This window comes from Rutidosis leptorrhynchoides, chromosome 3, assembly GCF_046630445.1.
Source record: "Rutidosis leptorrhynchoides isolate AG116_Rl617_1_P2 chromosome 3, CSIRO_AGI_Rlap_v1, whole genome shotgun sequence".
Taxonomy (NCBI): Eukaryota; Viridiplantae; Streptophyta; class Magnoliopsida; order Asterales; family Asteraceae; genus Rutidosis; species Rutidosis leptorrhynchoides.
In genome coordinates this window covers 599,726,533-599,741,557 of record NC_092335.1, presented here as the reverse complement: position 1 = coordinate 599,741,557, position 15,025 = coordinate 599,726,533, and positions in this window count along the sequence as shown.

Genomic DNA, 15,025 nt, shown 5'->3' with positions numbered 1-15,025 from the left:
CGACATTAACTAGATACATATAAGAATATCCCCATCATTCCGGGATCCTCCTTCGGACATGATATAAATTTCGAAGTACTAAAGCATCCGGTACTTTGGATGGGGTTTGTTAGGCCCAATAGATCTATCTTTAGAGTTCGCGTCAATTAGGGTGTCTGTTCCCTAATTCTTAGATTACCAGACGTAATAAAAGGGGCATATTCGATTTCGATAATTCAACCATAGAGTGTAGTTTCGATTACTTGTGTCTATTTCGTAAAACAGTTATAAAAATTACGCATGTATTCTCAGCCCAAAAATATAAAGGGTAAAAAGGCAAATGAAACTCACCATACTGTATTTCGTAGTAAAAATACATATAACGTCATTGAACAAGTGCAAGGTTGGCCTCGGATTCACGAACCTAAATTAATTATATATATTTATGTGTTGGTCAATATTTGTCTAACAAATTAGGTCAAGTCATAGTGTACCACAATCCTAATGCTCGAGACTAATATGCAAAAGTCAACAAAAGTAAATTTGTCTCAAAATAATTTCCAAAAATCTATACATGATTAATATATAGTTTAAATATCGTCGTTTTATATTTTTAAATATTTTTAAAAAATTTATTAGAGTAAATAATATAATTTATTTATTAATAAATAAAATTTTATATTAAATTTATATAATAAAATATACTTTTATATATATTAAGTAATAAAATTTATAGGGTTCATTTAATATCATAAAGATAATATGATAGATATTATTAAAGTAAGTTATTACACGTAGTAAAATATGTTTGTATCACATATTTATTTGATAAAATAATATCTATAATGATAGTAAGTAAAAGTTGTATTATTTTGTAATAATAATTCTTATTATAAAAATATCAATATTTATAATTACTAAGATGACATTATGATAAAACGATAATTCTAATTATGATAACTTTAATATTTATGATAATTTTTAATATTATCTTTAAAAATAATAATTCTATTTAAAATAATAACAATAATGATATTTTATAGTAACAATGATATTTCTATTAAAATGATAATTTTTGTTAAAATGATAGTTTTAATACTAACGATACTTTTAATAATAATAGTAATGATAAAAAATAATAAGAACGATAATTTTATCTAAATCAATATCTTATAATATTTTAATTTCATCATGATATTCTTACTCATTTATTCCTAATCATTTCGTTTAATAGCTTTTAATCGTCTTTTATATCGTGTTCATAATAATGATAATAATAGTAATCAAAATAATTAGGTGTTACAAATATTTGTTTTAATTACACTAATATTAATAATGATAGTTACTATAACATTACTAACGATAATACTAATAATTATCCTAATGATAATATAGTAATAATAATAATAACAATAACAATAACCATTTTTAAATAATGATATATATATATTAATAATGATAATAATAATAATAATAATAATACTAATAATAATAATAATAATAATAATAATAATAATAATAATAATAATAATAATAATAATAATAATAATAATTGGATAATAATAATAATACTAATTATAACTTTAACGATAATAACGATAGTAATAAATAAAAAAATAACAATTTAATGATAAATCCCTTTTATTGATAAAGATAATAATAATGATAATAATAAGATAAAACTAGAACGACGATAAAAACGACGATAATAATAATCATTTTTAATAAAAATATTGAAAATTCAATTGATTATAACTTCTAATCCGTTCATCGAAACCATTCGATATCTAAAGGAAAAGTTCTTAATTTTTCGCTAGCTTTCCAAGGACATGCATATCTTATACCTTATCTCAACCGCAAGTGTAACTAATTCAAGATTCAACCTAACCTGTCTAAGGGCAATATCAAAAGTACAAGCATGCATAATCCTAAATACTCGAGCACTAGTCAGGGATACACTATTAGTATGTAAAAGTTAAATTATGAGTACTCACGTATCAATATTGAGATTCAATATTGCAGGAAAGGTACGTAGACGCAACGGAAATGATAAACACTATATTGACCTCACGAGCATACCCATGAACCATACCCATCACCTCCATAGCTATAACCCATGTTTTCCTTAGCTCTATCCCGCTCGAAAAATCCATTTTGAAATAATACGCTCATGACCTCGTCGTAGTATTTTATATATACTAATAATATCTTGAAATAATACTGAGTAAATATATATATATGTAAGTCGATTGAGAGAGTTTAGAGAAATATATTTCAAGTTTCTATGAAATAATGAAACCTATTGAATTCTATTTATAATAGATTTTTGAATTATTAAAGTGAATTATTAAAGTATGAATTATTAAAGTGAATTATTAAAGTATGAATTATTAAAGTGAATTATTAAAGTATGAATTATTAAAGTGAATTATTAAAGTATGAATTATTAAAGTGAATTATTAAAGTATGAATTATTAAAGTGAATTATTAAAGTTAAAGTAAAGTAAAAGTAAAGTAAAGGTAAAGTTAAAGTATAGTAAAAGTATAAAACTATGTACGTATAATACGCGTATAAATATATATAAAATTAATTTAAATCATTATTTATATTTAATAAAATAAAATATAAATATCGTTATCTTTATCATACTGGTTAAGTAATGAGTTGTCAAAAGTGGTTCTAGATATTTATAAAAGTTATATACGTTTTAATAATAAAGTTCTTTTTAAACTAAAAACGTTTTTGTACGTTTGAAAATAAATCAAATAAATATGATAATTTTGTTTTCCAAAACTAAATATATTTAAGAATCATTTTGTTAAAAGGTTAAAATAATGGAAATCGTTATATCATAAAACGTTTTAGAAAAGTAGAATCATATATATTCATAATAGGTTTCAAGTTTTTAAATTACGGTCTGTTGGTGAAGCATGGGATAAAGTCCAAAGGTTAAATAAACGTATGAAAAATGTCGAGTTACTTAACTTGTCGATATCCAACATCTAAGTTATTTACACTCCACGTTCTTACTTATAAATCACTTTACCATTTTCCGAATGTTGTCAAAAAGAATAGATTTCTTAAATCACAGTGGACCTCATAACATAGACCCGTAATCATATCACAATGTATCTGATAAATCAATCATTTGATATTATCTTCTAATTTCATCGATAAACATATTGAAACAAATACGTTCGTGTAAAGTAATATACGTTTAATACTTTATTAATATTCTCAAGTTATAATATATATATATACATATATATACATATCTATTTATATATAACGGTTCATGAATCGTCGGAATTTGGTCGAGGTTATAATGTATGTATGAACACAGTTTAAAATTCTTGAGATTTAACTTAACAAACTTTGCTTATCGTGTCGGAATAATATAAAGATAAAGTTTAAATTTGATTGGAAATTTCCGGGTTGTCACAACAATCTTCTTCTCCCAGTCATCCAACCTCTCCGCCAAACTTCTTGACTCGGTCTGAAGTGACACAATCGTCAATGCTTGACTACTCACGGTACCTTCCAGTTAAACAATCTTTGACTGTTGTCTCTCAATGGTTGACCTAATTTGTGCCATTTCGGCATTCTGTTTCTCTTTATCAGCCTCAACATCAGCTTGAAACTTCATGAAATCAGCAGATAACTGTATCAGTCGTCTACTCAACATGCTAACGGAATCTGAAGCAGCACCCACTGGTTGTAAATTTAGCCGAGATTGTTGTTGTTGTTGTTGTTGTTGTTGTTGTTGTTGTTGTTGTTGTTGTTGTGGTTGTTGTTGTGGTTGTGTAGCATTGTAACCAGTCGCAGCTTGAGAAGATGGATCATTTTGAGATTGTGATTTCGTAACTGAGGATGATCCACCATCCTTATCAACAAGTTTAATTCTAAGATGCTTTTGCCTCGGTTTAGTAGAAACACTAAGAACTTCAGCATGTTTTCGTCTAATCATCTCCAGCTGACTTGCATCTAACCCAGTTGTCTCATCTTCATCCCTTAGCTGACTAAAATTTCATTTTGGAGTTTGCTGGTTCACTTCTTCATCACCAATCACCTGAATCTCAATTTCAACACCAGATGTGCTATCCTCGTGTCTACAAGCCACACCCTCAGGAGACACATAGTTTGGATTCACCAGATGACCAATCAACCGTTTGACTGGTACTTCAGGAACACCCTTCCTCTTTTTCATAATACGGTTGAAAGTTAGATCATTTAGGTCCAACAACTTAATCATATCTTGGGGAATCTTAGTTAGGCCTTCAACTTGCTTGTTTATCATAATTTGCATGAACCTGGGAAACACAAGATGACTCTTCCTCTTTACATTCAGCAACATACCCTCGATAAAACCTCAAAAAAATTGAACTCATCATCTAGAACCAATGCAACAAACATCGAGCTGTACTTTTCAGTCATTTCTTCGAAACCTCCCTTCATCGGGCTTAAGCATCTTAGCAGTACAAACGTCAGATAGCGATAATGACTACAGAACTTTGTACGTTTGATGGCTTTGGTGATATCTCCTTCATATCCACATCTTAACAAGCATCTTCTAACTTTCATTGGATGCAGATAAGTAGATATCTCATCATTATCAACGAATCCAATGTCTTCTCTTATCGTCTGTGCAGAGATACGAAAAATTGTACCATTAAAAGAGCCTATAATCACCCTCTTGCCCTGTTCAGTCACAACCTTAGTTGTATCCCAAAAAATTCTCTAATATGAATAGTAAGATGTGCACTCAGTAGAAATTGCATGAAGAATCCTTGATCTCTTTAGAAATAGAATAATATCAACAAATTTCTTCTTGGCCTCCGAGCCATTCTCTTCAATGCAAGCTAGAACATTTGATTCTGGGCTAGCAGTAAAGTTCTCGGACTATGGAATCTCAACGGTGTCCTCAGATGATTGTCGTTCTTCCTAAGACATTTTATCTAGCTATAGAAAACTCAAAAACAAAATATTAGACATTACCACCATGTATCATGGGGTATCAACATTAAGACAATCATCAACATTATTTGCAAGCTAACTGAAACAAACAATCATAAGTCACAAGAAAGAAAGATTAAAACAGACATACAATTGCATAGTTACAGTCATCACAGTCAAATTATTACATATTGAAATCACTGTCACAATGCTAACATGCTAGAATTTTTGAATTCAAAAACAAACATAATATTCGAATACACACTCTTCAACCAAACACTAGTTAAAAAATCATCCAATAATGGAATCATCAGACACTGGATTAATTTCCTTTTATAATTATTCTTGATCAAATCTAGTTCCTCAAATAGGTAATGCAATGAGACAGCATACGGTAGTGGTTTGTTTAACATGAGAACCTCTTTCATTGTTTGAATGATAATATGTCCCATATTCACTTTGATACGTTCCTTGAGACAAATCAAAAGAATTGCTTCCGTACCACTTAGAACATCATCACTTGGATCTCTAAAAGTAACATTTCTCTTGATGATTCTCAGATGAGGTAACAACTCATCTCTGATGTCACTATCTTTGATCTCTACTCTACCTTCACTAAACTCATAACCTGGTTTACACAGCTGCATCACAAATCCCGAAGCACTAAACTTACTAGGAACCTTTCTAAGATCTTTGCTAGGATAGAAAATCTTGATGCCCAAGTATGGTACCCTTAATAGATCAGAAAATTCCTCAATAGAGCACTTAAACGGTTTTCCAAAGAAGTTAGCATGAACATACTTTTGTCTACCATCTTCAACTGTCATGTTAGCATAGAATTCTATGATTAACTTAGGACAATAATAGTCACCCACATTGGGGAAAGACGGACTGTCTAATCCTTGCCAAAGATCATGAGTGGTACGAGTGGCAATGACCTTAGATTCCACCTGAATAGGTCTTTCTCTAACCAAAATCCTCCTACGTTCGACGTTGAACGTCAAGTTTCAAAAAGAAGGTCCTCTTGACATACTTAAACAAACTATTCCAAGTAACTTAGATTCATATGTCATGAGATCAAAAGCAATTAAACAACACAAGCAAACTAAATAACTTAATAAAAATGAAAATTCAAACACAGTCGGTCGAGTGTACGACAAACGGTCGTCTATTTTCACACACGATCGTGTGTGTCAAACCACAGAACCTTTTGTCTTTGAAATACAATCGGTCGTGGGAGACACAGACGACCCACATTCAAGACTCACTGGGTCGATTGTGTCAACACAGTCGGCCGTGGGTGTTCTTCAGATTTGTTTTGCCCAAAATCACAAATTCGTTCGATTATGTGGTTTTGGCCTAAAAAATGGTTGCGTAGAGTTCAGATAAGTCCGATTAATAGGTATCAATAAACAATTAACATTAACAATTACAAAATCTGATCGAATCAAAACACTAAAGTAAGAAACATAAAATTGATCAAATCTTGAGTTATGGATCGAGTTTGATTACCTGGATAGTGGTGCTGTGATCAGAAAGAGAAAGTGCGTATGAAAATCAACAACAAAACTCTGTTTGCAACAATTGAAAATCTGTGAAAAATTCGCCCAAAATCTCCAAGTTTTATGGACCCTCTGACATTCGCCCCTTTTATACTTTCAGTACACAGTCGGTTGACTGTGTACTCACATGGTCCAAAATGTGGCCGTGTGACACTCAATCGGTCGTCTGTGTTACACACTCGGCTATGGGTGTTTTAAGTCACACTTTTCTGTTTCAATACACAGTCGGTCAAGTGACTTGACACTCGGCCAAGTGTCATCTCAATCGGTCGACTGTGTTTTAGGGTTTAAAACTTAAAAAATTTCGATTCCGAATTTGACCAACCCTTTCACTTAAACTCCCCCTGGGGCTCATCTCTTACATAAAATTATCACATTCTGTTCTTTTAAGCATTAAACCTTCAAATTTAAAAAATTGATATATCAAGGTTCCTTTCATAGCAGACATTGAGAACTGGTTTGTAACTCTATGGAACTGTGACTATATGCAACTAAATATATATATGCAAATATTTTTTGATTTTTCATAAATATCATGCATACATGTAATGTAAGATCATATACAAGTGCTAATTTCTCATGAAGAACAATACCTAGTCATGCTTGCAATGCCACATCTGCAATATACGAAGTTCACACAAACAAATTTTAACATTTAATGAACTAATCATTTGAATGATCAAGAATTTTAACATTCATTGAATAAGCATATGTATTATTATTCATTCATCAAAACAACATAGCTTACAAAATATCAATATATTTTTGAGTTGATTAATCTTTTTGATTCAGGGATCAGAACTGAACTATAGTGGCATGATTTTTGAAGCTCATTCAATTTCAATTGAAGCAAATACAGGACAATTTTTAGATTATTGATATCAATCCTCATTAAGCATTTACCAACTTTCACCTTAGACTTCGATGAGCACGTTGAATTAATTACTTTAACATTTTTAATGCTAGATTATGATCAAAGACTTGGTCCTCATTTGAGATTGCACGATTTATTAGGTAGTCAATTGAGCACAAATGTATTGACGTTGTCCGTTATCACGTCGATGTATTTTCAATTTAATTGAACAGAAAGATTCTCACGGTGTTTCTAGCAACCCTGTCAGCCATGAGCTTATGCCTTAAACTCATATTTTCGTTTCAAATAGCATCGCTTGTCTCAATTTTATTGAATACTCTGAAAGGACGCATTTAGGTACCAATCGCTATAAACCCCATGCTTGAACGGAAAACGTATAATGATGGATGATACTGATATATTTGACTGATGGAATGATATGCCAGAATATTCTCCAGAAAATGTCCCCTACTATCTAGGCCAATTGGTACAAACCCATACCACAGACAATAGATGTGAAGTCCTGCTAGTTGTTAGTGTCGTGGACATAATGATTTGAGTTCTCTAGATCTGATAATCTTCTCCCCATCGGATGTAGATAACTTAATTCATTCTAGATTGTTCTCTGCTTGAAACATCTCTTGTCGTAGACTTAAATAACCTTGTTCAACTCTTAACCTTTGATTCTTGAGTTGTGGTGCACCATCTCTATTGACAAACACCACTTAATCAACACACTACATTTTTTTTTTTTGGATTTTCTGATGTTGTTCTTTCAACCTTGCAATCAAACATAAAACATAAAGATAGATACAAATATGACGATGATGCACGACAGTCTTTGACTTAAGTTGAATCTCATGAAGACATATCTTTACCCTTTGGCGTTGAAGTCTTCTTCTCTTTGATGTCACATATTCAAATCATTCATTATCTGTGATACAAGATTGCACTTCTCAACCCATTCATATAGAGAACACCCCCCCTTTGGATGCCCACCATCAGTTGAGGTCTTAATACCTATCTCAGTTAACAAATAGTCAAAACATGGTTTATCAAAAGCTTTTATGAATAGATCAGCCCATTGGGACGTAGTGTGTATCTGCACTACATCAATCAGTCTTTTCTCATAACAATCCCTAATGAAATGGTACTTTATTCCTATGTGTTTGGTTTTAGAATGATTAACAAGATTTTTAGTGACAGCTATGGCAACAGTATTGTCAACAAAGATAGGAGTGTTATAAATGCTCAAACCGTAGTCATGTAGATGTTGTTGAATCCAGATGACCTGAGATGTACATCTAGCTGCATCAATGTATTCAGCTTCATAAGTGGATTGAGCCATCGTAGTTTTCTTCTTGCACTGCCATGTAACCAGTCTACTTCCTAGAAACTAACAACCCCCAGAAGTTGATTTGAAATCTTTCTTGCAACCGTCATAATCAGAATCACTGTACGTTGTAAACTAAAAACCATCATCACATGTATACCATAAGCCCAAACTCGGTGTATCCTTCAAATACTGCATTATCTTCTTGACCACTAACATATGATGTACATTACGATTTGTTTGATAACGAGCACACAATCAAACAGCAAACATAATATCTGGTCAAGAAGCCGTTAAATGCATCAAGGACCCAATAATGGCCCTATACAACGTCTAATCAACCTTTGCACCGTCACAATCTGGTGAGATCCCGTGATTTACCGACAGAGGAGTCTTAGCATGTCTTTCTGCTTCCATTTGAAATCTGCTTAAAATATTGGCAACATACTTAGTCTGATGTAAAAAGATGTCTTTATCCGTTTGAGAAACTTGCAGACCAAGGAAAAACTTAATAGTTCCCATGGAACTCATCTTGAACCTCTTATGCATGACCTCTTCAAACTCATCAACCATAGCCTGATATGTCAACCCAAAAATAATATTATCAACATACACCTGTACTAGCATGAGATGCTTGCCCTTCTCCTTAATGAAAGGTGACTGATCAATGAAACCTCTCCTGAAAACTTTCTCTAGCATATAGTTAGACAAGGTAGCATACCACGCCCTCGAAGCTTGATGAACCCTATACAGTGCTTTGTCTAGACGATAAACATTTTTCTGGAAAATGGGGATCTTCAAAACCAGGTGGTTGTTCAACAAACATAGTCTCATTAATAACCCCATATAAAACCGCACTCTTGACATCTATTTGATAAAATTTGAATCCCATGAAGGATGCGAATGCCAAAAATATTCGAATAGCCTCCAACCGAGCAACTAGAGCAACCAGCTTCCGTGAGGCGGATTAACCAGCTTCCATACCTGTAAATGCTTGAACTGTAGCAACTCTTCTTGCATGGCATTAATCCAGGCATCATAATATAATGCCTCATATACATCATCCAGTTGTATTTGATAGGCAAAACACGAGTGAGCATGTAAGATACACTAGGATTTTCAGATATGCTCGGATTTTTAGATATGGAAGCTTCATGTGTAGATACACTAGGAATACTAGTCGGACCAAGAAGATAATCATCCAGACGGTATGGACGAATAATTGTACGATTTGATCTATGAACACCTCCTGCTTCAGTAGGCGTTTCATGTACTGTTACAGTTGGTTGCAGATCATGAAATAGATTAATCTGTTCTTCAGTTAGGCGAGACTGTTCCACTTCTACTTCAGATTTACTGTCATCATCAGATTGTACAATCCCTTGATCACTTGTTTCCACATTCTCTGGAACAACATGTTGCCTTGGAATTGTAAAAGTATTTTCAGAAGCATTTTGTGCATCAAACAACATCTGAGCAGCCACATCTTCATCAGTAATAGTAGGTGGAGGATTAAATTAATCAAACAGAGTCTCATAATCAAACTGCCATGAAAATCCTTTGCTAACTGGAGTAGGAGCATTACGATGTACAACAACTTCACAGAGTTCTTCAACACATTTAGATTCAGAATTATATACTCTCTTGTTAGGATTCCCATAGCCCAAAAACACACCAGGAACAACCTTTAGATTGAACTTCCCACCAATATCCCGTATCATAATAGTACACGGTGCACCAAATGGTTCTAAATGTTTAAGATTAGGCTTCCTCTTATGTAACAGTTCATAACAAGTCTTCATTTGTTGCTTAATCACCAGCACACAATTCATCACGTAATAGGCTGTAATGACAGCTTCACTCTAGAAAGTAATGGGTAAACCTGAATCAGCTAACATGGTTCTAGCAGCCTCAATTAACATTCTGTTCTTTATTTCAGCTACACCATTGGATTGTGGAGTATATGCTGGGCTAAACTGCTGTTGTATACCCTTCTCATTACAAAAACTCTGCATCTGTTGATTCTTGAATTTAGTACCATTATCTATACGAATACTTCTCACCTTCAGCTTGTACAAATTCTCTAGCTTCAAAATTAAAAGTCTGATTTTCTCAAAAGTATCAGACTTATTCTTTAACATCACTACCCAAGAGAAATAAGAATATTCATATGTAACAACCAAGCAATAAGAATCCCCAGAGATAGTCTTACAATTAATTGGACCAAAAAGATCTATATGTAGTAACTCTAGAGGAACATCGATAGAATGATGCTTCTTGGATGCATGAGACTTCTTTGTTTGTTTCCCTTTCTTACACGGAAGACATCCCTCAGGAATCTGAAGACTCTTCACATTAACATCTTCAACAAGCCCATTATGAATGAGAGTTTTCATCTTCCTCAAACTCAAATGACCCATACGCTTGTGCCATAAAATTGACTCTTGTACAGTAGCCTTTGACACAAAGTCCTGATGACCTATTGCAGCTTTCACATGAGCCTTTTTCATATCAAGAATATATAGATCTTTGTATCTCGGTGCGGTAATAATAATCATATCTTCCGGTATCACAAACTCTTTTTGCAAAATGTTACACAATTTATCATCAAACTCAACTGTATACTTTCAGTCAGCAACTTAAGATACAGAAAGCAGATTGTTCGACATCTGCTCAACATAGTTCACCTTATCAAAACTGACATTAGAATTAGCAATTACACCTTGTGCGGTAATATAACCACCCTCAACTCCTGCAAAAGAAACAGGTCCGCCATCTACTACCTTGACATTAGAGAGTAAAGACAAGTTTCCTGTCATGTGCCTGGATGCCCCACTATCAACAATCCATGTACTGCCGCGTAGATTGTAGGTGACCTCCACAAAACATTAAGAGATTAGTTTGAGAGGGAGACCAATGCCCTAATTGTAGTGGGTTTCCATCAACACCAACAACTGGTAATTCCACCCATTGACCCTTTCATCCTGACGGGCCTTCAGAGTTCTGAACACCATTTCCCCTGATTTTTTTCCAAACAGTATTTTTAGGCACTGGTTTCTTATAATAGTCTTTTAAAAACACGTTTAAGACTCAGATAAATCTTCCTGTGTGGTGTTCGACTGAAACTCATACAATTAACAGCTCTATGACCTGGCATTCCATAACTAAAGTATTTAACATCAACAGAACTGGCAAAATTATCAAATTAACTTCTAGTAGGTGTGGAATGTCTCTTAGGCAGAGTGATCTGCTTCCTCGGTGGTGGAGGTCTAGCTACCATTGGGTTCGAAGAATGTCTATGTCTAGGGGACACATATTTAGGCACACTACCAGATTTAAGACATTCACCTTGAGGTGGTGTTCTAACTAGAGGACCAGAAATATCTTCCTTCTCTAAATTAGGTCCTTGCTGGAACTTAGGTGCTTTTAACAGTGTATTCTTTCCCTTAGAGTTCCGAGAACTCTCAAAAAGTCTTGTTTTTGGTTTCTGATTGTCACCATCTCTACGAGCATTCAAGGGATTCTTCAAGATGGTAATGGGTTTGGTCTGTGGTTGAAAGGGTTTACCATCTTTCTCGGTGTCAATGTCAATGTCTGACTCAGTTTCATAAATAATCTTAACATGTTTTAGGTCCTGTACCTTTTCAGTCTCAACGGGTTCGGGGGTAAGAATCTCATCTCTGTAGCCCTTTAATGGTTTATTAATTTATTCATGCTTAAAAGGAGGTGGACATTGTTCATAGACTATAAATTCACTACCTGGCTTCTTGGTGTAGACTGTGTAGTCAATAACATATGACATTCGCTGCTAGCTATCGTTCATAGCCTTTTCACTCTCATACTTGATCTTAAACGACTCTTTCTCAGTCCTAAGGCTCTCAAGCTGATTTATGTACATTGTTATTGCCTTATCATTATCAATCACAGTTGCTTTCAAGTCACCTATTTGATTTTCTATGGTATGGATGATGTACACATATTCATGTTGTTTGTTCAGGTAATACACACTATCCTCATAAGCTTTCTTATTCTTACCATTCTCTATCCCTAGTTTTTTAATTTCAAGTTCAAGTTTGGGACAGTTAACACATGTTACAGGAATCTCACTAAGCTTAGATATAACACATTCAAGTCTATCAATTTCCTGTTCAAATTCACAACATTTAGTACATACAGAAGTAGTTTTAGTGTGTACCTTATCGTTACTTGATGTGTTGGCCATGAAAGCATAGAGACTTTTTCCTTCCCGTGGATCCTTGTCATTTGTATCTGATTCTGACTCAGACTCTGAACTCGTGCTATCAGAATAAACATCAGCATTCTCAACAATTGCATCATTTCCAACCGAGCTATTACCGTTGCCATTCCTTTCTTCTGAAACATTCTTTGTACCTGCAGCAGAATCTGTTCTTCCTTCTTAAACCAAGTTGCCATATTAAAATTTAAACCAATAGCTTCATCATCAGAAGATTCTTAGGAAACATCTGACCAATCTCTAGCTTTACAGAAATTTTCAGATAACTCCCTTCTAAGCTTTGTCTTAAGAGCCCACTTTTCAAGATCTTCAGCTCTCTTAACCCTTGCTTCACACTTACAAAAATAGCATTTACAATCACGATCTTTACCAACACAACCAACTTTCTCTCTCTCAAGCTTTTCCGATTCAATTTGATCGTCAGATTTACCAACAAACACCACATTTGCTTTCTTGCTCTCAAGATGAACTGACCAATAGTAACCCTCATCAGCATATGAAGCATTTAAGGCCTTAGGTTGACCTTCTGTATGATTCTCTTTTGAAGGCTCCTCAATCGGTACAGTATATCTCTTGCCGGAATCAAAATTTTGAAGATGGAACGAATTGTAAAAACCAGGCTTCGGTGGTCTCGTGTAAGTTCTCTTAAAATGACCAAGTGTATCACAATTATGGCATCTAACTTTAGACATTTCAAATCCAAACTTAGTGTTTTTGGAAATACTCAAATTCTTCTGACCTGTCTTTTTCAAGTACTTTCTAGCCCTTCTAACTTTACTACCCATAGCCCATAAGATATCCATCCTTTCTAGCTCATCTTCATCAAGATGGTCATAATCCTCATTCTTCAGGTGACCATTAAGAATCTGACCACTTATCATATCATTATAAGAGATCACGACCAAATCAGCCAATGCCATATCTTCTTGAATAAGCTCAAAAGGCCTTTTCTTGATGTTGTCAGTCTTTAGGAAAGTTGGTTGAACATGTTGTGATGAATCCACGATCTGACTTAATGGTGTTTGAACCTGTTATGGTGATTGAAAGTATCCAGTCAGAATAGGCTGTGGAGAACTCTGTGATGCATTGCATGAAATACAAGCAGTCTGCAGCGGAGCATGCTTTAAGATGAAGAGGAACCAATCTTAGAAGCTTTATATAAAGTAGGATGGTGCGGAGCTCCAAGACGTCTTCTTTTAGCTTATAAATCAACTTCCTTTTCCATAAGCTTGGAAGTGAAAGTAGACAGAGTTAACGGACGAGCTAAGGTCGTAGCCCTAGTCTGAATTTGGTCTATTATCATATCCCACTTCTCTGGCAGCCCTTCCTTCAATATCTTGATTGCTCTAGTATCCAAAACTTCAATTTCATAATCATTAAGTTCAGACATAAGATGAAGGTATCTTAGTAAAGTCTGTTCTAAAATCTCAACTGGAAGAGCAGCAAAAGTCTTCCACTCTATCTTTAACACTTTACCTTTAGACACATGATAGGTCTCAGTACCTTCTGTAGTAGACTGAAGGGCAACTAAATGAGTATGAGATGTCTTGTTACGGCGAAATTGATGATAAATCTCTTTAGACAAACCCTGAGTGAGTTGGGCATAACATTTGCATTATAGGTTATATTGTTCTCTTTCAGCAGGAGTAAAAGCAGATGTTTCTTTCCTTTCATTATCTGAGCCCACTGGCCAAACATACTAAGTCTCAATCAGTTCCCATAACCTTGGATCTATTCCATTCAAGTAGATCATAAATCGACTCTTTCAATCCATAAAGTCTTTCAAACTCTCAAGTTTTGGTACTTTGTTAGCGGTACTGGACTCATTTTCGGACAACAGGATTTTCTGAATAAAAGCGTTAATGCCATGGCACACTCAGTAGCAACGTATGAATTTGGTTCAGACATCTTTTTAAGTTTATTTTAATTTTTTAAAGTTTTTGCATTAAAAGACAATCGGTCAAGTGTCTATGTCAATCGGTCGGTTGCGTCTCAATCGGTCGAGTGTCATAAAAGTCAAATGGCCAGCATTTCGTTACTATAAGCCAATTTGGTATTGAAACTCACACGGTCGAGTATCTCACTCCTT